Raw genomic sequence first — 25,115 nt, 5'->3', positions numbered from 1 at the left:
AGAAAATGTTAGTTTCTATTTTTGAATGTGTGTGTCAAAGGTTATTTTATGCTGATAGGAGGTCTGCCACTTTGTCACAAGGATGTTGTCATCAGTGATGTAATTTGAGATGTCATCAGTGATGTCATGAGTGATGTCACTGACTATGTCTTGAGTGATGTAATATGTGACGTCATCAGCAGTGCATTGCACGTACAAGTTATAGTGAGTCCAACTAACTATAACGTGGGAATTTCAATGGTTTTATGCGAGTAAAATTTCCACCTAACTATAACTGAAGTGAAACCTATGGTTTGTTCAGTGAATATATATATATATATATATATATATATATATATATATATATATATATATATATATATATATATATATATATATATATATATATATATATATATATATATATATATATACATACACACATTATGGCAGATTGGTGTTGGGCTTTTGAATAAATAATTTGCACCAACTTTCGGGTCTCGCCTCATCTTTTTTGGCTATCTTGCTGAAATCTGGGACGTCTACATACCTCATATATATCCATTATTAATGTTCTTCATCTTTTTTATTATATTTTTAGTTATGCACCCAAAAAAATATTTCAATTTTAGCAGGTTTTATTGTTTATTTAAAATCATTAAGTAGAACTGCGATACCATTGCTATCCGTCGTGTTAGTTATTTCTGCAGTTGAGTAGGGTGCACAGCTCTAGCAATTTTTCAAAAGTATTAAAATGTATATTAAATGATGTTTTTAGTTTGTATTAAATGAGTAGATATATTTATAAGATTTTAGAATGGTCAATTGGTTAAAGAGCTTTCTATCATATATATAGAGAAATCATACCCATTTTCTTTTTCATTTGGGTATGGTATTGAACAATATAATTTGTAAAAAAAGCACCCATTTGAAGGTTCTTTGTTGTTTTTTCTTATGTTTAAGAGAAGATGGCAGCCTCTTCTGATTTGCAGCAGGAGGAGGAAGACAACATGGAGAAAGAAAAAGAGGAATACCCAAAGAAAGGGATAAAAAGTGTAGTGTGGGAATTTTTTACTATTCCTGAAGGGGAGAAAAAGATGAACGCTTGCAAGGTAATTTTCTTTATCCGCAGCAGAGTACTGCCTCATAAAGGAAGTACTCTTGTGGTACTTCCTCCATATATAAGCATCTTAAGACCATGCATAGTGCTCGACTGGCTTGAGCAGAACTACTGCATTTGAAAAAGCAGGAAGCAGAACAAGGTGTCAGAAGTGCTCATGCTGGAATATTATCTGCACCAGGCCTCGTTTTAACTATGGCACTAAATTTTCCTGAGTTCGGCAATGCTGGACTTTACTTTCCTAAGTGTAAAACTGTGCTTAGTGTCAAAGAGCAAGTCGTTTTTAAGATGCTTGAGACAATTAAAAATCATTGTTGCAAATGTTTTTCCCCTGTTTAAGCACATCTTTTTTCTGCCTGTTTTTGTTTAATTTTCTACAAACATAAAAAAAACATACAAAACGCCAAAATGGTTCACAAATACAAAAAAGAAAAAAAGGTTCTTCATGCATACGCTTTCAGTTTCAAGTACACACATCACTCTCTATGGCCTTTTTGCAGTGTACCCTGGCAAATACTTATGTAGACTAGGATAGAGGTTAATACACTTGGCACCATATTTTAAATCTCACATTCCACTACCACTTTCTTTAAAGAGAGATGTCGCAGTGCCAGGCCTAATGTAAAATGAAAGGCAAAGTCCTGTCAGGTCACTCATATTACTATCAGTATCTTCCTAGAGACATCTTTGAGAATGTCTGTGCCCTTTATGGGTAAGATGACACAAGTAAAGTAGGGTATAGGTACTAGTGTACCTTTGTTTCACACCACATGCTCTGTAAATGTGTGTAGAAGAAGTTGCATGGATCAGTTTCTGCTTATTTTACAGGGCAACCGGGTATGAAGCTTTCTGTTCAAGTGATTCCATGAGGCCTGCCTAACAAACAGTGCTTGTGGTACTGAAAGGTGAAGTAGCTGTGACAATATTTGTTCAGGAGTATGATAATCCATATAAGTTTTAAGTTAGGGTCATCATCTATACCACACATGTCACACTTCACATAGGAATAGAGACATAGCTGAGAAATGTTAGTAGTAAGATATTCAAATTCGACTGATTTCTTTTTCCGTTTGAATCACACACATCACTATCTATGGCCTGCTTGCGGTGGACTTTTGCATAGAGCTATATGGAGTAGGATAGAGGTTAATACAGTTCCCACAATGTTTTACATCTTACATTTCTCTACCACTTTCTTTAAAGAGAGATGTTGCTATTCCAGGCCTAATGCAAAATTAAAAGGTAATTCCTGTCATGTCACTCTTATTGGTGTCAGCTTCTTTTTAGAGACATCAACGCGAGTGTTTGTGCTTTTATGGGTAAAATGTCCCATATAAAGTAGGGTATAGGTACTAGACTACCTCTGTTTCACACTGCCAGCTCTGTAAATATATGTAGAAGAAGCTGCATTGTTATGTTAAAATTATTTGTACAGCGCACGGACACCAAGCGGTTTCATGGCGCTAGAGGCAGATGGGCATTGATGGAAGACAGTGTGCGGGTGTTATTCATAGGCTTGACGAAACAAGTGAGTTTTCAGGAGCTTCCTGAATAAAGTATAGCTGGATGTTAACCTGAGATCGTATGGAAAGGAGTTCCATAGCTGTGGTGCCAGATAAGAAAACCTGAGGGCCCCATGTTTTTTCCACCTGAAAGAGGGAATGAACAGAAGGTTGTGGTGGGAAGAGCGAAGATTACGGGAGGGGGCATACCGATGAATCCTAGAAGCGGGCCCTGACCAAGTAATGACTCAAAGATAGTACAGCTGAGTTTAAAAGTGCAGCGTTACGCCACCGGGAGCCAGTGAAGGTTCTTCAGAAATGGGAGACATGTTGATGTTTGAGTTGATGAAAAATAAGCCTGGCTGCTTAGTTCTGTACCAGTTGTAAGCAGTGAAGCTGATAGGCTGGAATACCAACGTAGAGGGTGTTGGCATAGTCAATGCGGGAAGTAACCAAGTCCATGATGACAAGAGTAAGGGCCTCGGTGGTTAGGAACCTGCAGATTTTCCGAATTCTCCGAAGATGATAAAAGCATGAAGAAGTTACTGCGTTAATTTGAGGTTTTAGTGACAGGTCTTTGCTGATGATATAACCCCAAGACTCTTCACGGAGTCTGTGGGAAGAAGAGGAGTGCTCAAGGAGGGTGGCCAGAAACAGGAGTTTCAAGGATTAGAGGGCCCTCCAGTCAGGACAAGCTCTGTTTTGTCGGGGTTAAGTTTCAATTGACTGTGACTCATCCATTCACTAATGGAGAGCATGGTGGATTGAAAATTGGTGATGTATGCGGTAGTGGAATCAAGATTGAAGACCAGTTGAAGGTCATCGGCATAGTTGAATATGGTAACCAAGCTATTGCGTAGGGAGAAGATCAGAGGTTGCCTGTAAAGATTACATTGAAGGGGTGATAGGGCGGAGCCCTGGGGGACCCCGCAGGTCAATTTCATTCGAGTAGCTGAGAAGGTGGATAAGTGGACTCCCTGGAAGCGATGATGTAAAAAGGACCTTATCCACTTGAGAGCCAAGCCCTGGATGCCAGCCTTGTAGACACGGTCGATCAGAAGCTCATGATCGACCGTGTCGAAGCCCGCCGATAGGTCCAGAAGCACAAGTGCCTGGGCGATGTTGTTATCTGCTCCACTCCTGAGCTCGTCCATCACAGCCACAATGACCGATTCAGTGGAGTGCGCTGGCCTGAAGCCTGCTTGCTGGCAGTCCAGAAATTGGGAATGCTCAATAAATGAGCTTAGACAATTAGTAACATGAGCCTCTAGGATTTTGCTGAGGTAGGGGAGCAAAGAGATGGGGCAAAGGTTGCTCAACACCGAAGGGTCAGCATTGGGCTTTTTCAGGATAGGAACTATACAATGCCAGTAACTAAGGAGTTGTTGAGGAGTGAGAGTGGGGGATCAGGACAGGCAAGGAAGGCTTCCTTCAGGGTATGCATTGATCATGTTCTGCTTACTATATAGGGCAGCGGGTATGAATCTGTGTGTTCAAGTGCTTCCCTAAGTCCTGCCTAGCAAACAGATCTGTGCTTCTAGGACTGAAAGGCGAAGTAGTTCTGACAATATTTCATCAGGGGTATGATAGACTATATAGTTTGTGAGTTAGGGTCATCAGCTGTAGCCCATGTGTCACACTACATAAAGTAGTAGAGACATACCTGAGACATGGTAGCAGTAAGCCATTCAAAATTGACATAGCACACGTTCAGTTTAAAGCACACACCTCTCTATCTATGGCCTTCTTGCAGTGTACCTTTGCAGAGACTCATATGGACTTGGATCGAGGTTAATACATGTGGCAACATGTTTTAAACCTCACATTTCTCTACCAGGTTCATTAGAGAGTCAGATCTTGCAATTCCAGGTTTAAGACAAAATGAAAGGCCAACTCCCATCAGATCACTCTTCTGACTGTCTACATCTTTCTAAAGACCTCAATGAGTGTGTAAGTGTCTTTTTAGGGACAAGATGACACATGAAAAGACACATATAGATACTAGATTACCTCTGTTTCACATCACTTGCTCCCTAAATGTGTGTAGAAGAAAATATATGTGTCACTTCCAGGTTATTATATAGGTCAGCCAGGTATGAAGCTGTGTGTTCAAGTGCTTCCATGAGGTCTGCCTAGCTAAGAGATCTATGCTTCCAGGACTGAATGCTGAAGTAGCTCTGACAATATTTGTGCTGGAGTAGGATAGACTGTATATTTTAGGGTCATCAACTGCAGCACACCTGTCAGATTACAAGTACATAAAGAGACATACTGAGACATGGTAGAAGTTAGACAGAACTTGACAGAGTACACTTTCAGTTAAAAGCACACACGTCACTATCTACGACCTTCTTGCAGTGTACCTTTGCAAAGACTTATATGGACTTGGATAGAGGTTAATACATCTGACAACATATTTTAAAGTCTTTCCTTTCTCTACCATTTTAAATAGAGAGGCAGAGCTCTCAATGTGGGGCCTAAGCCAAAATGAAATGCTGACTTCTGTCATACCACTCTTCTGAGAGTCAAAATTGTTCTAGAGACCTCAATGAGTAAGTCAGTGCATTTTTAGGGACAAGATAACACATGTAAAGAAGCCTATAGGTGCTGACCTACGTCTCTTTCACACCGCATGCTTTCCAAATGTGTGTAGAAGAAGCTGCATGGGTAACTTTTTGCTAATTATACAAGGCAGCCGGGAATGAAGCTGTGTGTTTAGGTGTTTCCATGTGATCTACCTAGCAAACAGATCTGTGCTTCCGGGACTGAAAACTGAAGTCGCTCTTGGTGCAGAGATGCGATCCCTGTTTTCTCCTACAAACGCAGTAGCACTGCTACTGAAACCAGGACTGTCATTGGACAATTTAGATAAGTACAAAGTCGGGTATTCGGAGTGGTATTGCTACCTCCTAAGTGTTCAGCACAGTAAGCTTGCATGATGGTTATAATGTTGTTGTTTTCTCAATTTTTTGCAATGGTGAATTGTTTGCTTGGGTTAGATAACTGTTTTCCAAATTAGGTCATTCCTTGTGCAATATGGGGCAGTGATGGGTGGGGCGTGGGGGGAGGGAAGGTTTGTTATTCCTGGCTGCATTTTTGCACAGTCCTTTTTTTCAGCTGTACACTTTGCCACTTGAAAGCCATTAAAACTTGGAATCTATTGTCTACTAGAACACTATGTCCGCTATAGATAATCTGTCCACCGTCTCCAACGTTAAGCTAATCACCTGGAATGTTCGGAGGTTGAAGAAAGCTAAGAGAGGGAGAAATGTACTTCACTATTTACAGTGTCATGGAGTTGATATTGCATTTTTGCAAGAGACCCACCTTCCCAGAACTGATGTCCCCTTGTTTGTTGCATCATAGGGCCCACATAGGTATTTTGAGGGATATAGCACTTATGCACAAGGCACCGCTATTCTAATATACAAACACCTGCCATTCCAACTCCATAAAGTACATAATGATGCAGAAGGGTGATACACCATGGTAACTTGGTAATTAATGGAGCACCGCATGGTATATACACTCCTTACGTCGACTGCCTGGAATATTTTCATAATGTATATTCTCATATTCTGCAGATGGAGTCTGAATTTATTTGTATGGGGCGATTTCAATTTACTACTAGACCCACAATTAGATAGTTCATCCAACACCACAGACACTAAATCATGGTCATGACCACAACATGCCCTAGTTGATCTATGCGAGGTTGTGTGATGCCTGGCGACGTCATCATCCATCTACCCCTGCGTACACCCATTACGTGGCCCAATATGGCACATGGACTAGGCTGGATTATTGGTTAATCACCCCCAATTTCTTTACCTGGTACAAGACTATTAAATTGCTCCCTAGCACGTATTCAGACCATGCTCCAGTGCTTTTGGAGCTATTGGTTTCTAGGTCTGAGGGCTCTGAGAGGCAGTGGAGATTCCCGGGGTGGGCACTAGGAGACCACCTTTTTCATTCAGAGATTCACAAAGCTACTGTGGAATATTTCGAACTCCACATGGGCTCTGTCACCACTTGGGCGACACTCTGGTAGGCCTTCAAGGCCTACATCCGAGATGTATGCATCTCTAAGTACGCTGAGGTACTGACGGACCTCAGAGCCAGAGTAGCGGGTATTGGCCGTGGGTTGGAGGAGCTGGACAGGGAGTAAATCTCACGGTCTGACACAGCAAGATACAGATCTCAACTGACCCTATTGACTGAATTTTGGGAGGCTGACGAAAGGGAGTCTCTGTTTTTGATTAAGTACCATACAGCTCGCCGTTACGGGGAGGGAGACAGAGCACAATGTACACTGGCTAGACTTTTAAAATCCCAAACGGGGCGAGCCTACATCACTGAGTTCCGGACCCATTTGTCGGATTCCTACGAAAACACACTGCCATTTGAGACATTTTTTTGACGTATTATATCTTTACACCTCCTGTAGAGACAGTAATTGTTCGGCTCAAATAGACTATGTAGCCAAGTTTGCAGTGGTTTGGTTGGAAAAATGTATGTAGGAATTCTTTGCAGAGCCTTTTTCTAAAAAATTAGATCTCCAGTGCGATTGACGCCATAAACAGATCCACGGCTACTGGGCTGGATGGATTTACTGGCATTTTCTATAAGGCTTACAAGGAAATCTTGGCCCCGCATCTGCTTGAAGTGTATAATGAGACCTCGAGCATGGTGAGCTGCTCCTCACATTGTGTGAAGTGGTAATTATACTGCTTCCCAAACCGGGTAAAGATCCGTTATCATGTGGGTCCGACTGACCCCTTTCACTCCTGCACTTGGACTATAAAATATTGTCTAAAATGATAGTGTTATGTCGAACTCGCCTGCTTGACCATATAAAATCCCCAGCCCGGTCGGGATTCGTCCCTCACAGATCTACCGCCCTCAACTTGAGGAGACTATTTGCTGACCTTCATAGAATATCTCCAGATATTCTAGCCACTGCTGTACCGCTTGACACTGAAAAGGCCTTTGATTCTCTTGAAAGGCCTTTTTTTCTTGCGGTTATTTGCAAGATGGGAATGCTGAAAGGTTTTATTTAACCCTGGGCGGAGTTCGCGGAGTGGGGCTTCGCGGAGCTACGCGAAGTGGGCGAGAAACTACGCCCACCTCCGCACTCCGCGTAGCCCCACTCCGCAAAACCACTGGCCGCCAGCCCCGCCACCCGCCACCCTCCCGCCCTCCCTAAATACTTTAAAATAAAGGAATGCTATATTTAAAAAGCACTTACCTTGCCGCCGCTGGCCGCCGCGTTCCCCGGGGCTTGTTATCTTCCGTCTTCCGTCTTTATCAGTAATGCGCATGCGCGGGCGGCCGCGCATGTGCATTTTCTCGTGAAAATGCGCATGCGCGGCCGCCCGCGCATGCGCATTACTGATAAAGACGGAAGACGGAAGATAACAAGCCCCGGGGAACGCGGCGGCCAGCGGCGGCAAGGTAAGTGCTTTTTAAATATAGCATTCCTTTATTTTAAAGTATTTAGAGAGGGCGGGAGGGAGGCGGGTGGCGGCCAGCTACGCTCCGTCTGCGGAGCGTGCGTAGTGCCGCCTGGCTCCGCCAGCTCCGCAAAATGCGGAGTGGGCGGCACTACGCACACTCCGTGCACGGAGCGTAGCTGGCCGCCCACCCCTAGTTTTATTGCCCTCACTGCGTACCAAAATAAGAACACCACCGCCAGACTCAGACTGAACGGTACTCTATTGCGTTCCATTTGTCTCTCGCATTGTACCAGACAGGGATGTCCACTCTCTTCGTTACTTTTGATTACCGCAATGGATCACCTGGTCTGACATTTTCAAGAATGTCATCTGCACAGGGGACTGCAGTTCAAGACCGGTCCTTTGCTTGTATCCCTCTATGCGGATGATATTATTTTATATGTGCGCACCCCGGAGGAGAACCTTGAGCCCCTTATTAGGGAGATTATTAGGTTTGGAACACATTTTGGCTTGGGAATAAATTGGGGCAAGTTGGTAATTTTTTCGCTTACTTCTAGCACCAAGAGTTGGGATTGCAAATTCCCTCTCACCTGGTGCTCCAACATGACGCGCTATCTTGGAATCCATATTCAATCTGATTCAGACCAGATTATCAGATTAAATTATGGCCCGCCATGCATACCCTAGAGAAGCAAGTCGACAGATGGATACGCCTCCCCCTTTCCCTTGCAGAGAGTGCGGCATTGATTAAAATGACTGTTTTACCGAGATCTTTGTATTTATTTTATAACATCCCAATCCCTCTGCCCAACAGCTTCTTTCTCACACTCAGGTTAAATTTTATTAAATTTATATGGGGTGGTAGAAATCCCAAAGTGAGCTTGGACGCAATGACATAACCTAATGAACGAGGAGAATTTGGGGTTCCCAAGTGTACTATCTGGTAGCTCAGTGCAGCTTTGCACATTCCTGGTATCACCAAGATGTCAGACTTCCCTACTCCAGTCAGAGGCTGACCTGGTCTTTCCCGTGCCCTTGCACACACTACTACCCCGGGGCCTGCCAACAGACCCCAGGGATATCCAAACGTCTCCACCACCAGTTGGGAGTGGTGAAATCAGTTCGAGTCACAGCAGTGCCTCCGTTGTACTCCCCGACATTCCGATATTGAACAACCCTTGGATCCCCATTATGACAGAAAAAATAGTCCAGCGTACGTTAACCAAATTTGCAATTAGTAAGGTGGGCGTCCTATTCTCTGAAAGCCACGTCTTTGTCGAGGGTAAGGACAAAAGATTCAGCGAGGCTACATTCATGAACCATTTCATTCTAAGATGGGTAAGTAGCACACTTAGATCAGAAATTGCTGAGTTACCATTAATCCCGGCCGAGTTTGTCCCATTATTCACTGTTATTTCAACCCCTGGTAGCGAGCGACTAGTTTCCAAATTGTATTGTGCATGCATGACACTTGTAGAGACACTAAGATTAGAGAGGCTTGGGTAAGGGACTTGGGATATCCCATTTTGGATTCAAACTGGGACTTTTGCAGTGCACAAATTAAAGAAATTTCCCTAAACAGTAAGCACAAGTTATTACACTTTAAGTTTATATGGAGGTTCTACATGTGCCAAGAAAAAATACATAACATAGACCCAAACAGACCACATTCTTGTCATAAATGTGGTGCTCCACATGCAGACTTTGTACATTTAGTCCGGAATTGCGTAAAGATTGGGACTTATTGGAGATCAATTTGCAAAGAAATCTCTAAAATGGTAGATCTGGTGGTTACTCCATGCCCAGAATCCGCGTTACTGGGCTGTGTATTAGATTTCTCTAAATCTGTTCGGAAATTCATGTCAATGGCTTTTCTGCTCGCTAAACGAGAAATAGCCCTCAAATGGGGCAGTAAGTATCTACCCACAGCCAAAGACTGGCCTCACAGTTTGGCCTATTGCAACAAAAACAGTGACTTATGCTGCACCTTATCTGCTTCGTCTCGCCCAAAAGATATATGGTGCCCTTTCAAAGCTTATCTAAAAGACACAAATACACCCCCTGCCTCGCAGCCTCCAGACGGTATGGTCCCCATGGGAGTGGGGTGATGCATAGATAAGACTCTTAGAAGCCCCTGATGTATCCATTGTTACATATTTCTTACATGGGATTGAAGGCAATAGGTATGCCAATATTTAAGGGCACTGTCGGGGAGAAGAATGTCGCCTGCAGCTGAATGTTGGGAGGAGTACGGGTTGGAGGGTGGAGTTAAAATTGAATAGCGTACTGTATTGTTCGATACAAGACCTGATTTGGCATGATAAATGTACTATGTGGCAGTCAATAACAAAAAGTATATGGCGTTATAATTGTACTCTGGAAGAGGAAAATAACATTTTTTTTTCAAAAAGGTCAAGTAGCTCTAACAATATTTGTCCAGGAGAACGATAGACTGTATATTGTTTGAGTTAGGGACATCAGCTGCAGCACATGTGTCAGACTACACAGTTCCAAGATATAATAGCAGTAACACATTCAAACCTGACAGAGTACACTTTCAGTTTAAAGCACCCTCTTCTTGTATGTCAGCATCCTTCTAGAGACCTCAATGAGTTTGTCAGTACCTTTTTAGGGGCAAGAGGACATGTGCAGAAGCCTATAGGTACTAGACTACCTACACGGCATGCTCTCTAAATGTGTGTAGAAGAAACTGCATGGGTAACTTTATGCTCATCATACAGGGCAGTCAAGGAATTAAGCTGAGTGTTCAAGTACTGCCATGAAGTCTGCCTAGCTAAGAGATCTGAGCCTCTGGGAATGAATGCTAAAGTAGCTCTAACAAGATTCTGATGAACTGTATAATTTTTAAGACAGGTTCATCAGCTGCAGCACTACAAATACAAGTAGAGCCACATCTGAGACATGGTAGCAATAAGACATTCAAACTTGATAGAGTACGCTTTCAGTTTAAAGCACACACCTCTCTATCTACAGCCTTCTTGCAGTGTTCCTTTGTCAAGACTTATATGGACTTGAAAAGAGGTTAACCCCTTCGAGGCTGATGACGAGCTGGGCTCGTCATGGCGTAGCCCGCTCGCACGCTGATGACGAGCCCAGCTCGTCACGCAAAGTGCGATTTGAAAAATCTCAGCGCAGGAGCGGAATTCCGCTAGCGCGCATGAGGTTAATACATCTGGCAACATGTTTTAATCTCACAGTTCCCTACCAGTTACATTAGTGAGGCAGAGCTCTCAATATCACTGAAGGCCCCTGTGTTCCCTGCCGGCTCCCCGTCTCCTACATAAGCATGGGCGGATTTTGCAGATTCGCAATCCATGAATTTGCGGATTTGCGGATTTGCGGATTGCGAATATCCGCAAAATCCGCGAATCCTCGCGGATTTTGCGGATTTTTCTTTTTTTTGTGTTCGCACTGGTTTCTGCAAGTTCGCGAGGGTTTTGTGCAATTTCGCAAATTGCGAACTTACTTGTCAGGTCGCCAGTTTTGCGAACTTGTTGTTTCTACGTGCCCAGTCTGTTTGCAAGCCTTTCTTCATCACTGCCACCCTCTGTCACTACTGGCACTCTCTTTGTTCACCCATGCCACCCTCTGGCTCACCCATGTCACCCTCAGTGTCATCACAGCATCCTCTGGTTCACCAGTGTACATTATTGGGGCAAAGCAAAGCACTGCCATCCTCTGTCAACACTGGCACTCTGGTTCACCCATGCCACCCTCTGGCTGGCACACCCATGCCACCCTCGGTGTCATCAGAGCACTCTCTGGTTGACCAGTGAGTGTACATTATTGTGGCAAAGCAAAGCACACCTGCTAAGTGCTTTAAGTTTTGCAAAATTAAATTACAACAACACCTGCCCTGCCCCAACTGACATTAATGAAGGCTGGCACCTGCTTGTCTGCTCCCTTTCCTTTCCTTTTCCTGTTTGTTGCAATTTTTTTTTTTAACAGGAACCTAACCGAATTCTGGAGGGCCCCTTCAGGAAGCACTACAGGGAATGGTTACAAATGATGAGGTTGAACTTTTGCACCTGCTCATAGCCTTTGCTTTTGCAAAAATCGTTTTTCTGTAATTTCGCGCGACGTCGTGCGAAATTGACCGTAGAAGCCGCGAACTCGTGCCAAATACCCCAAGGTCGAGTATGGGCGCCGCCATTTTGTTTGCGTGACGTATTTCCGTTTCCGCCCGCGAAGTGTAATCTCGCGGAATGAGCGCGTTGCGAATACAAGTTCGCGAGAGAAATCGCGTGCGAACTTACTTACGCTCACGTGATCGGGCCGCCATCTTGTTTTTCATTCATTCCTGTGTCTGGGCTAGGTGGTGTTTCTAATCCTCTCTATATCTCTGCCATCCTTTGCTTGTTATAATATTTTTTGAATCTATTTAAATTATTATCTATCCCTCTAGTTTTCTAGCTTTATATTTTTGTGTTTTTTGCTACTTTTGTTTACTTTTCAACTACTTTTTTAAACTTGTATTTTCTTCTTCCCTAGTCTTATTCTTTTTCATTTTTTCTCCTTGTTCCTACCACCTGCCCAGACCATGGTGAAGACAGCAGTGAAGCTGCCCAAGACGGGCCCCGCAGCCCGTGCCCGGCTCCTGTGTGGCCGTTTAAGGGCGGAAATGGTGGTGCCCAGGGAGATCTTCAGCCCTGAGGATGTGGGCTCACTGGTTTTCTATGTCCAGCGCCTTCTCCCCAGGACTATCGCGGCAGGCGGCAGGATCGCTGCTGGCTACACCAACTGCCAGGAGCGACGGAAGCGGTGGGAGCAGGTGTGCCGGTCCCTGTTTGACATCTCGGGGGTCCAGCGCACCTACTACCAGGTGACCCATCGCTGGACGGATATCCTGGACAGGGAGCGCGAACTGCTCGACCTGCTGGGAGTGGAGGTCCCCGGGCTTGGTGAGTAGTAGTAGAAATTTTTTCATCACTCTCTACTCTGTTTTTTCCCCTGCTCTGTGTGTTATATTGCAAATGTTTGTTTTAACTTTTTTATAAAGAGCAATATTGCTGCCGATTACATTGATAGTAGAGGTAAATTAATATTTCAAAATCTTCTGTGCATTTCAGGTGCACTGCTCTCCTTCTCTGTGGCGGTGCCACTGCTTATTTGTTTTCTATTTTGTGTTCATTTAATTGGGCTGAGTAATGTATGAGTGTACTTTACAGAACTGCGTAATGCTAGACACAAAGGGGCAGATTTACAATCCCCTTGCGCCACGTTTACACTGCCTTACCTGATGCAACAGCGGCGTAAACGTGGCGCATCCCTGCGAGTCATGTACAACGTGATGCATCTAGGGAGACGCGCCACGTTAAGGCCTGGGCCTGCGCCACAATGGGTGCGTCCCCACACAGGGGGGGGCGGTCAGGCAGCTGTGCGCCTCGCAAAAGTGCCTGCATGAAATCTACAAGATTTAACGCAGGCACTTCCGCGACGCTGCTACGTCAATTCTTTATGCCTGCTTGGTTGAAGCAGGCGTAAGGACTGATGCAGTATGTTGAGTATTGGGCAGCCCTGAGCAGTGCTAGAGTTGCATCGCGCCTGCGACGCGACTCTAGAGATGCGCCCCTCTTTCGTCACGAGATGCGTCACGCATCTGCCTACCCTTGCGTCGGGGTGTACCGCATTGTAATTGCGGCGCATCTGCCGTGACGCAAGGTTAGTTTTGCGTTACGCATTTGTTCTGGTGCACCTCTGGAGGTGTGCAGCCCAGAACTCGTAAGTATGCCCCTAAGTGTCAGATTTGCAATTACCTGCACATCCCTGCAAAGTGTGCGGCACGCCAGCACCACCCATGGTGCGCCGTATTTACAATGCGGCACACCATGGTCCAAAACGTCACCAAAGCGTTTACGCATCGGTGCCGTAAAGGCGGCTCATTGATGGAGTTGCGTCGCAACGATGGCGCAGCTCCAGCAATGCTGCGTCAAGCCGTACGTCTGCTTCATGCAGGTGCAGGGTTTGAGTGACGCATCATTGTCCTAAATGACTGATTCAAATTTTATATATTCCCCATAGCCACTTTTAGCATGCGTTCCTGCGCAGGAACACCCTCCCTTGCGCTGGAACGCTCCCTTATGGCGCAGGGCTTTGAAATGGGATGCATCTCCCATATGCGTGACGTTGTTAATATACGCCACACCATGGCGCCTCTCTTGTTGTGGCGCTGCGTCACAAAAGTGACGCAAGAACGGAGCAAAAGAGCTGCAAGGGGCTTGTAAATCTGCCCCTAGAGTAGAGGCTCAGGTGCAGTCCTTCCTTTGTAGCCCTCTTTTTGGCTGAAATAGTTGGTTCTTTCTAAATGTTTGATTTGGTTGACAAGGACATCGACAAGCAGCAATCATCAATGTTTTCTGTTCTTTGTTTCATGTTGTATGTCAGGTCCCCCCAGCGGCAAGCGGACGGAAGTGGAACAGGAGGATGCTGTGGCTCCAGAGGAGGAGGATGCAGGCCAGGGCGGTGAGTGCTCCTTTGCTGGCCCCAGTAAGTTTTCATTTAAATATAGAGGACCTACTGTTGTCCAAGCGTTCCTAATTTAATTTTTTCGAAATAGTGTTTAGATAGGAGCACAATCCATAATACTACTGTTGCAGGGACAATTCTCCACAAACCGAACTATGGACACTAAACACCAGAGTAATAAATTTTCAGAGTGGCGTGTTTGGCACACTGTATAAACCTGGTAGTGTCTGCGGCACGGACTCCTCCTTGCCAAAATTTGCAAAACCTTTCGCTCAGTCACTCTAGTCTGGAGGACCAAAAACCACAGTCTATTCAATTTTAAAAGCTTTATTAAAAGTAAAAGTAAACACATATATTAAAATTAAGTTAGCTGGAAATGGAAAAGTGCTTGGTGCTGAATTGATGAGTAATGGAACACATTTCTTGTGGTTGAGCCGAGCTTTCACCTGGTTTGAAGTTGATGTTGGTCTGGTCCTTAGAAGTCCAGCTTCTGTCTGTTCAGAGAAAAATGGTGTGTGTTAAAATTAAGCAAGCATTCATCAATTGTGACAAAAAAGTGCAGCAAGACAACAGCCTTCCGTGGAAGGAGGGACATTTTTACTTTAGACTAGAGTAGACAGTCAATTACTTTTTCTGTTGTTTTCTCGTTCCTTCATTCCTAGACCAAATACTAGTGAGTGGTGTAATCTAACATTCTTAAATCTACTTTGTAGGTGGAACATCTGGTGCCGGGGCCAGCTCGGATGTGGTGGTGGTCGTAGGCTCCGGGTCCGAGGACAACTCTATGGGAGGAGGAGGCGGCGGTGGCGCAAGTGGTCAAACAAGAGACTGTGAGGAAACAGACAGTGGTGGTGGAGTGTAGAGGTAAGCTGGATCATGGTACTATCTGACTCTTAGATAGCATATGATGTGTATCTACAGAGAGTAGATGGTCACTGGATGAACTACGAAAGTACTATGAAATGTTTCCAGGGGGGGGTGGCAACATCATCACCATCTCCTGAGTCCTGACATGATTGAGCACAAGTATTACATACATTTTTTTTAAATCTAACACGACATAGAGCTTAAATAAACAAAGAACCCCATAGGGGGAAAAGAAAAATCTTGTGCGACACCACAGAAGACGACCTGGCAACTACATTAAAACAGGGAAAAACAAAAAATGCCAGAAAAAAACAATTCAATCTAAATCAGGAGGATGTGGTTATAGAGCATGGGTCCTCACAAACTTTCTCTCGGGGCCAAATTGACAGTGTGGTTTGTGGCCAAGGGCCGCACCGAAGGGGGCAGGGTCAGTGGGGGAGGGGGTTGGATCTAGAGCAACAAAAAAAACTATGACCATGAGGTTGAACTCATGCCCCTGCAGCGGATGCCTTCGTCCACTGAGCCACCAGACCTGGCATACACATTACACACATCTTTCTTTCTCTCTCTCTCTGTCTCTCTCCCTCCCTCTCTCTCTGTCTCCCTCCCTCTCTCTCTGTCTCCCTCTCTCTCTCTCTGTCTCCCTCCCTCTCTCTCTGTCTCCCTCCCTCTCTCTCTGTCTCCCTCCCTCTCTCTGTTTCCCTCCCTCTCTCTCTCTGTCTCCCTCCCTCTCTGCCTGTCTCCCTCTCTTGCTCTCTCTCCCCCTCTCTCTCTCTCCCTCTGTCTCACTCACTCTGTCTGTCTCCCTCTCTCTCTGTCTCCCTCCGTCTCTCTGTCTCCCTCTGTCTCCGTCTCTCTGTCTCCCTCTGTCTCCGTCTCTCTGTCTCCCTCTCTGTCTCCCTCCCTCCGTCACCCTCTGTCTCAATCCCTCTCTCTCTCTCCCTCGCCATCTCCCTCTCTATCTGTCTGTCCCTGTCTCTGCCTCTGTCTGTCGGTTCCAGCCTGCTGTAATTACCATATTGTAATTTGTCACTGGGCCAGCACTGGATGGACCTGCAATCCAAGGGGGGGCAAGCGTCCCCCCCCCTTGCCCCTCCCTGCGGACGCCCATGATACTGGCCTCAATAGTTTTGTACTGCGCTTGCTAGTTGCTAGTTGTACTGTGACACAACTTTCTGCTGAATCATTTTGTGTTAATCATATTCTTAAAGAGCATTGGTTACAGATTATGTCTTTCTTTCTTCATATAGTTGGTAATACTAAAACATCAAAACCATCAAGGAGTATGAAGACTCTACTGGCCCGGCAACGGAGGCTGGATGCTACTGTTGCCCAATATCGGCGGCTGGTAGAACTGGAGGGGGAGGACACGCAGTCCAGTACATCAAATGAGACACCTGCGTGACCACCTCCTCCGTGACCCCACGTTCTGCCGGCCAGCGCAGTGCTCCGGCGATACGGAGCCGGGCTGGCAGACGCCACCGCCGAGCAGCAAAGGCTGCCCCTCACAGTACTCTAAAGGCTCGCTTGCGCCGTGCAGTGCACAAAGTGTCCGACCTGGAGGCGGAGGTCCGGAAGTTAAAAGAATACCAAAATTTGTTGGAGGGCCTCCGCTTAGACCACGCCATCCTCTGGGAGCAGTACGATGCCCTGGCCCTAAGGCATGTTGCCCTGGAGGCCAAAGTCCACACCATGCATCCCTAGAGTGTCCCTTGCCCCTTTTTTAGAGACTTTTGGGGGGTGGGAATTGGGAGTTGGGGTTTTTGTGGACTTTTGAAGGACTATTTATTTGTTGGGATTAGGGAGGGTCTTGCGGGAGATTATTTTGTTAGGGATATAAAAATATACTTTTTCAAACTTTATCTGAGCATAACTGTTTTTTACTACTTTTGAGCCTGGTGGGTGGTGGTTTTGCAGTAAGTTTGTTTTACTGAACACTGTCATCGTGTTGGTTCACGTGTAATTGGCCAAATGTTTTCCAAAGTTAAATGCCTGTCACAGAGTTTCTTAAATCAAGAGTCCTAGGACTTTACTAGTAGTACCACTGTCACTCTCTCGCCTCTCCTAATACTCCATTATACTACCTCCCATCCAAACGCTTATCTTACCTGTAATTTGTGTTTGAGGGCTGTCTCCACCTGGAATTCACAGTGTCCTAAAGTGTTCTGCAGCAGGGCCCCAACTGGAGTTTCCCGGCGTGGATTTTTTGCAAAACAAAAGCAATCAACATTAGAAATGTGGCAGCGGTGCTCACAGACCCCAAAACCCTAGAAGCCCCACAGACAGCACCCCTAAGACAGGCAAGCGAGCATTAATAACGCCTAAACGTTCACGTGTAATTGGCCAAATGTTTTCTAAAGTTAAATGCCTGTCACAGAGTTTCTTAAATCAAGAGTCCTAGGACTTTACTAGTAGTACCACTGTCACTCTCTCGCCTCTCCTAATACTCCATTATACCACCTCCCATCCAAACGCTTATCTTACCTGTAATTTGTGTTTGAGGGCTGTCTCCACCTGGAATTCACAGTGTCCTAAAGCGTTCTGCAGCAGGGCCCCAACTGGAGTTTCCCGGCGTGGATTTTCTGCAAAACAAAAGCAATAAACATTAGAAATGTGCCAGCCGTGCTCACAGACCCCAAAACCCTAGAAGCCACACAGACAGCAACCCTATTACAGGCAAGCGAGCAATAACGCCTAAACGTTTTCACCTCCCATTTCCTCCTAACCAATTTCATCCCTTAATAGACCTTGCCAGCAATGGCCCAGCCAAGACCCGTAAACCCAGGCGCAAACAAGTTTGACACCCCCCAAACAGCCAAAAAGCAAATCCGGGAAAAAAGGCACACTTAGCAAAATGTATTTAAATGAGGACTCACTACTTCCAGTACCTCTTTAGGGGACTCGTCAACGTAAGTTTCTTCATTGTGCGGAATCCAGGCATCAGCATTACGGGAAATGGATAGGGTGAGTCTGGATGAGGAGGATAGACGACCAGGACTGAGTTCTTGGCAACTAACTTGTGAACCTGATGAATGCTGCGGCATCAAAATCAAGACAGTTCTGCTGATGGGCTTGTTGTTTGATTGGGTGATTACAGTTTTGTTTTGAATGGGATCAAGCACTTGCTAAACAAAGAAAGACAGACACACAGGAATAAAAGTAAATAAGGACGAAAAATAAAGTTAATGAATCCTTGACTCATATTCAGAACTCGCTGTCAGGGAAGCAGAACTCATCCTCATACTCTGCAAATTCAGTCGGTAGTACTTCTGGTAACTGAGGAGAACTTTCCTCAGGTAGGTCGGTGTCCTCTTCTTCCTGCGTGCATTCTCGTACTTTGTAATCTGGTGGTATGAAGTGCTGGTTCATCTTTATCATGGTGAGCTGCTCCACATTTGCGGGCAAGAGGCGGGACCTTTTGGAAGTCACAATGCCACCAGCAGAACTAAAAACATGTTCTGAAGACACGCTTGCGAGTGGGCAAGACAAGTAATTGATAGCCAGGTTGGTGAGCTCTCGCCATATGTTTCTTTACCCATGCCAATACGCCAATGGGTCCTCAGTAATATTGACCGCTGTTGAGTCATCCAGGTAGGCCTGCACCATTGAAACAATGTATTCCCACACTCCTGTACTTTGCACTTCTGTGTCCTTTCTGGGACAAGGAAACCCTAGCTGACTTAGCCAATCCTCTTCAGACATATCGCCTGTGCCTGGTGCAGATGATACGGTTGCTGGTGTGGTTAACGGCTCAGAGGAAAAGACACTCACTTCTGCCACAGGCACAGAAGTGCTGTTTTGGGACGCCTGTTGGCCTGCTGATTCACTAGTACTGTCTTCTCCTACAGTTTCCTTCCGCTCTCTTTCAAAACGAATGGCTGACTGAGCCATTCTGGTGGAGGTCGCGCTGACCGAGGTTGCCTACCTATATACTCAACCAGCAAGGTAGAGAAAGGACTGAATGCCAACCTTTGTACTCTGTAACATCTGAAGTTTCAAAAGGAATTAATACTTTGCCTAACAATGGCTTTCTGTAACGTGGATCCAGAATAGTAGCACAAATGTAGTGCTGTTGTTTCTTGATATTTACAAGCCGTTTATTGCTAACTAGGCGTTGTAATAATCTCTGCGCCAACTCATATGCTTCATTCTTTCCAGCATCCTTTAATTCTGAAGACACCACCTTGACTTGGTGCTCGAGCTTCAGTAACAATGGGATAGCTTTGCTCAAAGAACAGTCCTCCCTGCTGACTTCACGCGTGAAGACCTCAAAAGGACGAAGCATGTCTGTCAGGCTTTTAACTAGCTGCCATTGCTCCACCGCTAGCATCATTTCTGTCGTATCACCACCCAGGTTGTAGAAATACTCATTGACTACTGGAAACAGCTCATGCAGACGCTCAAGCATGTAGAAGGTTGAGTTCCAACGTGTTGCCACCTCCTGGATAAGTGCTTTCACTGGCATTCTACGTACATTTTGCTGGCGCCTCAGCTCCTTCCGGGCCTTAAAAGAATGGTTGAAATGTGTGCATATTCTTCTGCAGATGGTCATTATTTTGTAGACTGCAGGGTCTTTTTTCAAGAACTTTTGCACGACAAGGTTCATACAGTGCGCCAAACACGGCACTCTGAAATAGTCACCGTCCGCCATGGCCTTAACTACATTGCTGCCATTATCAGTAGAAACATAACCAACCTTGCAATTTCTTGGGGGCAGCCATTTCAACACCTTTTTGTTAAAGTCATCCAAAATGTTGTCTGCAGTATGAGTTTTCTCCATGCCAAACATGGCTAATGATGCATGTTTTCGAGCACCCTTAAAAATGTCGACCAAGTCACCACCTGCATTTATCCGTTTTGCAACCCCTGAAAAAGAGACCCAGTGTGCAGTGATGCACATGTAATCAAGGGCTTGGCAACTGGTCCACATGTCTGTTGTCAGGAGTATAGTGTGAACAGCACTCTTCGGCAAAGCTGCCCCAACCAACTCAAGCACCTCTTTATGTAGTGCTGGAAAAGTAACCCTGGCAAAATAGACCCGGCTAGGAACCTTCCATTTAGGGGCCAGTGTTGCCACGAGTTCAAGAAAACCCACACCTTTGACAAACGAAAAAGGGAGAAGGTCCACCGCTAGCATTTTAGCCAGCTTAGTGTTATACAGGCGCACAATTGGGTGGTTGCGTTGAAATGGCGCATCTGCGGAGAACATGTCTGTAATGCTGCGCTGGACAAATTTAATGGATGATGCTGATGCCTTCTTCGACCCACTTCTGCTCAGTGTTGACATTTTCCGCATTGGTGTGTCTCCCAGACTCTCAGTGTGCCTCCTATGTGTTCCGGAGGGTGTGGTGCTGCCAGGGGTACTGGGTGCGACCGGATAAATGTCTGACCCTTCTTCTACCTCCCCGTCATCTTCAGATGAAACACCTAGTACGGGTATATTTTGGCCACTTGCCCTTTGGGATTGCTTTCCCTTGATGTTTGCTAGGTGCGCAAACCATTCGACAGCGTGCCTTCTTTCAAGATGACCTATCTGGCCTCCGGTACCATAGTTGGTACCAATCTTACCACGGCTAACTGTAGTCGTACAAATGGAACAAACGGCTAGGTTATCATGCTTTGCATGGACACTAAAAAAGTTCCAAACTGGGGACTGGAAACTTCTGGTTTTGCCGTACGAGGTGATACTGCCAATGCCAGATGAAGCAGTGGTGGATGAGCCTTGCAGACATCTACTGGGTTGTGCAATTATTGCAGCAACCCTACTTGAGGGAGTCGAGCTGGATGGAGTTCCCCTCTGGGGAGAAAATATGGGAGCTGTAGGTTTTGTTGAACTTGTACTACTTGACTGCGTTGGTGGTGCTACCAGTGCCACATCGCCAGGGTCACGCTCAGCATGACGTCGGGATAGGGTATAAATGTCTGTTTGCTGCATGGCCGGTGTGGCTGGAATGACGTGTGTGATGACTAGGTCATTGCTGTCATCCTGTTCATCAACATCAGAATGCACCACTTCATCAAGTCCGACGTTCGGATCCATAAGTATGAGCTTTCCGGGGCCCTTCCTTTTAACATTTGATACCTTTCTCAGCTCATGGTGTGCCTCCCTCTCAGACGTCGGAGATGGTTGCCAATCTTGATCCAGATTATCTGATGGAGCGGGGCTTGAAGAGGAACTTCTACACACCCTCCTTGATCTTTTCCTTGCTGGGGAGCTGGGAGAAAATGAATCATCAAGAGGAGTGGCTTCGTCTTCCTGACATGATACACCGGCTCCAAAGTCAATTTCCTCCTGTGCCCCTACTTCTGGAAGAACAACCATTGTGGCCACTTGCACCGCTCCATGCGCCGCTACATGGGCCTCTTCACTGACCTCTACATGCAACTCTCCATGGACCTCTTCTTCTTGGCCTTCTCCTTCTCGGCCTTCTCCTTCTCTGCCTTCTCCTTCTCGGCCTTCTCCTTCTCGCCTTCTCCTTCACGGCCTTCTCCTTCTCGGCCTTCTCCTTCTCGGCCTTCTCCTTCTCGGCCAGCTCCTTCTCGGCCAGCTCCTTCTCGGCCAGCTCCTTCTCGGCCAGATCCTTCTCGTACAGCTCCTTCTCGGACAGCTCCTTGCGCATGCACTTGTGCTTGTACTGTTAGCCCATGCAGTTGTTGTTGCGGCTTTGGTTGTTGAATAGTACTTGAGCCAACATCACTGGTCGTTGGTGATTGAACCACTAAACAGGCTACCTGTGCAGCACTCATGGTGGACTTTTGTTCTTTTTTCCACATAAATTTAGTGGTCGAGGCACCAGACTCCTTGGTAAGTGGTGCCACTTGCTTCTTCTTCTCCTTAGTAGAGACATCTTTCTTGCAAGAGGAGCTACGGGCACCTCTTTTCGGACCCATCTTCTTCAGATGTCGGAACAGCAGGCCGCAGCAGGACTTCTTCCTGGCACTGATGCTCAACGATGATGCGGAGTTCTTGACTTTGTGCATCTAAAAGCAAACGAAGACAGAGGAACATCAGTTAAATATATGTTGCATATGTGGCGCTTCAATTAATAGTTTGCAAGTAGGCATTTATGAATACACACGTGCACACCACAATATGGAAATATCAAAAATAAGAATTGCTAAATTTTGGGAAACAGGAATTTAACATTGATCCAAGAGAGCCCACAGAGAGGGTTGTAGTTTCATGTACCACTGACTCAACCTGGGCACAATGGGTGAAAGCAAGGCAAAATGGGTGCAGGCCTATGGCACAAAGCTCACTGCCTGCCTTCAAAATGGCGGCTTGACCCCCATCCACATGGCCAGGACCATGCCTCAAAATGGCCCCAACCAACATAGCCAGCCCCCAACCCCTACTCCAAAAAGTCAAAAAAGACAACACAAATCACCACTATCCAATGCCATCCATCAAGTTTCAGAAGGTTTATGCTGCCTGCTGGTGGTTTTCTGGTGCAGAATTGCAATTTTTGCCATTTTGCGAGTGAGAGATTGTTGCTTCACGACGCGAACGTGGCAAAACACCCGCAAAATCCGCGAACAGACCGATTCTGGGACCCCTGGGCATAATGAATGAAATCAGAGCACACTGGGTGCAGGCCTATGGCACCCCATTCTGTGGGGGTGGGCACCCACCCCCACAAAATGGACTCCTTATGGTGCCTGCTGATGGTTTTCAATTCATGTGCAGAATTGTAATTTGTGCAATTTCGCGAGTGCGAGATTGTTGCTGCGAGGGACGCGAGCAGTGCGAACACAAGCAAAAAAATCCGCAGCTCGCGAACTTGCAGATTTTCGGTAAATCCGCGGGAGTTCTAGGGCCCCTGGGCATAATGAATGAAATCAGAGCAGACTGGGTGGGCATATGGCACAAAGCACACTGCCTGACTTCAAAATGGCCGCTTTACCCCATCCACATGGCCAGGACCTGCAGGACCATGCCTCAAAATGGCCCCACCACCAACATAGCCAGCCCCCAAAACCACCCCAAAAGTCGGAAAACACACTCTAAAATCACCACAAACAAAATCAACTTATCAACTTACTTGTGAAATCAAATTTCGAATACACACGTGCACACCACAATATGGAAATATCAAAAATAAGAATTGCTAAATTTTTGGGAAACAGGAATTTAACATTGATCCAAGAGAGCCCACAGAGCGGGTTGTAGTTTCATGTACCACTGACTCAACCTGGGCACAATGGGTGAAAGCAAGGCAAAATGGGTGCAGGCCTATGGCACAAAGCTCACTGCCTGCCTTCAAAATGGCTGCTTGACCCCCATCCACATGGCCAGGACCATGCCTCAAAATGGCCCCAACCAACATAGCCAGCCCCCAACCCCTACTCCAAAAAGTCAAAAAAGACAACACAAATCACCACAATCCAATGCCATCCATCAAGTTTCAGAAGGTTTATGCTGCCTGCTGGTGGTTTTCTGTTGCAGAATTGCACTTTTTGCAATTTCGCGAGTGCGAGATTGTTGCTTCACGACGTGAACGTGGCGAAAAACCCGCAAAATCCCCAAAACCACCCCAAAAGTCGGAAATCACACACAAAAATCACCACAAAGAAATTCAACTTATCAACTTACTTGTGAAATCAAATTTCGAATCCAAAAGTAATCCAAATGGCCCCCCACCAACATAGCCAGCCCCAACACCACCCCAAAAGTCGAAAAACACACACAAAAATCACCACAAACAACATCAACTTATCAACTTACTTGTGAAATCAAATTTCGAATCCAAAAGTAATCCAAAAGGCCTCAAATCCAAATATCCAGCAGCATCCACAAAAAGTAATCCTTCCCAGTCAAGATCGAATCCAAAATGGCCAGGAAACAGGAACAGGAAATTGGAGACTGGGGACCTTCCTTCACCCCTCCCCAATGGGAGGAGCTTGCTGGACAGGAACAGGAAGTTGGAGACTGGGCCACTTCCTTCCTTCACCCCTCCCCAATTATAATTTTTGTAATTTCGCGAGTGCGAGATTGTTGCTGCCGGCGCCGCGGGCCGCGAGCAGTGCGAACACAAGCAAAAAATCCGCAGCGCGCGGATTTTGCGGGAAATTCGCGAATCTCGCGGATTGCGAATTTAACAAAAATCCGCAAAATCCGCGAGCGTAACGGATTTTCCGCCCATGCTTACTCCTATAGGAGCTGGTATTGCTTTTGGACACAGGGAGCTGCTAACATGCAAGCGCTAGGTGTTCAGTGTTCTTTTCTTAATGGTTAGGTGTAAAATTCCATTGCTTTAAGTTAATTATATTAACAATTACGCAAGGTCATTGGAAATCTATATTTTGCCTTCCTGTTCAGAATGAAATGGGAAAACAGGGTATGCTGAATAGTCAAAAATTGCACTTTGCACTTCTTCCTAGGTACTTTTTATTGGCAGTAGTAGCTTTGTATTTTACACTTTTTACTGTTTGGCTGCTATTCGAGATGAGATTGGAGGTGTTTGAAATCTATTAAAACTGTTATTCTCTACCTACTATCAAGAACCAAATGTGAAAATAGTAGTTCAGGATGTATGGCGGCACGTTACACTTCTTTTATACGATCCACTTTCTCTGAATCTAATTTTTTCATTTTTGAATTTATCATATTCCAGCTGCTGTTTGAGATGAAAGTAGAGATGCTTGTAAACTACTTATTATTGTAGCTTAATATCAAGAAACAAATGTGAAAACATTTGAAAATAT

The sequence above is a fragment of the Lissotriton vulgaris genome, chromosome 3_1 (assembly GCF_964263255.1).
Source record: "Lissotriton vulgaris chromosome 3_1, aLisVul1.2, whole genome shotgun sequence".
Lineage (NCBI taxonomy): Eukaryota > Metazoa > Chordata > Amphibia > Caudata > Salamandridae > Lissotriton > Lissotriton vulgaris.
This window is presented reverse-complemented; position numbering follows the sequence as displayed.